Genomic DNA, 293 nt, shown 5'->3' with positions numbered 1-293 from the left:
GCCATTACATTGGCGTTGCGTGGGCGCATAGCTACACTTAGCTTTACAACTTTTCATAGTGAATGAGATGTCAAGTCTTTCGTATTGTGTTGAGTACATTGATGCGTCTTATTGTACTTAGATGGGAACTCCATCTCTTAACACATATTTGTCATCTTGCTTTAGACAAAACAACGGATCTCTCTTTAGAGCAAAGACCATGACTAATCATGGAAGTATATGTAGGCCTCACTAGTTATAGAGCGCCTAAGCCGATTGATGGAAAATCATCATCAATACAGTCATCGAGTGCC

The sequence above is a fragment of the Fragaria vesca genome, linkage group LG6 (genome assembly GCF_000184155.1).
Source record: "Fragaria vesca subsp. vesca linkage group LG6, FraVesHawaii_1.0, whole genome shotgun sequence".
NCBI classification, from domain to species: domain Eukaryota; kingdom Viridiplantae; phylum Streptophyta; class Magnoliopsida; order Rosales; family Rosaceae; genus Fragaria; species Fragaria vesca.
Note: the sequence above shows the minus strand (reverse complement) of the source record.